Here is a 1,031-nt window from a genome sequence, read left to right as displayed (position 1 = left end):
ACAGAGGATGAGATGGCTGGATGGCATTACAGACTCGATGGACGTGAGTCTGAGTGAACTCTGGGAGATGATGATGGACAGGGAGACCTGGCATGCTGTGATTCATGGGGTCACAAAGAGTCGGACATGACTGAGGGACTGAACTGAACTGGTCTTCCACCCTCAGGCACACTAATCAGTGTCTGGAGACATTTTTGATGATCACAACTTGGGGGGAAGGCGTTGCTTCTGGCACCTACTGGATAGAGGCCAGTGCAAAGAGTCGGAGATGACTGAAGTGACTTAACATGCACGCATGCCACTGAACATCCTATGAATACAGGAATCCCTCCAAACAAAAGAGAACCATCTGGCACAAAATGTCAGGAATGTTGAGTCTGAGAAACACTTACTGGGAGGATAATCATAAATTGCCTTACAAGGCTTGTTGGATGAGTTTATCTAGGACAATAGCAGTGCTGTAACTAGGTGCTATCTTGTAAATTCCAACAGTTTTAATGTACTCAAGATGGCTCCTGTGGACAAAAAGAATTGTCTCAGAGATTGTTTCCCAAATGTTTATAGGATTCTCATACAAGTGGTTAATAACTTATTGAAAGGAACTAGAAATAGACACTTGAAAAGCAAGCCACTCCTTTTAAGGGAAGAGGAGGGAGCAAGATGCTCTGAAAGAAGTTGATTCACACATTAGATTAGTCCTGATCTCATATTTAGTAACTTATATACTGATGTAAAGATAGTCAAATTCTGCCCTCAGATATTTGTGTGGCATTTTGTAGATGTCAGCTAGAGTTACAATGAAGGTCAGTACAGTTCAGTCACTCAGTCATGTCCAACACATTGTGACCCCAGGTACTGCAGCATGCCAGGCCCCCTGTCCATCATCAACTCCCGGAGCATGCTCATACTCATGTCCATCAAGTCGGTAATGCCATCCAACCATCCTATCCTCTGTTGTCCCCTTTTCCTCCTGCCTTCAATCTTTCCCAGCATCAGGGTATTTTCCAATGACTCAGTTCTTCGCATCAGGT

The sequence above is a fragment of the Bison bison genome, unplaced genomic scaffold (genome assembly GCF_000754665.1).
Source record: "Bison bison bison isolate TAMUID 2011002044 unplaced genomic scaffold, Bison_UMD1.0 scf7180017864375, whole genome shotgun sequence".
NCBI classification, from domain to species: Eukaryota; Metazoa; Chordata; class Mammalia; order Artiodactyla; family Bovidae; genus Bison; species Bison bison.
This window is presented reverse-complemented; position numbering follows the sequence as displayed.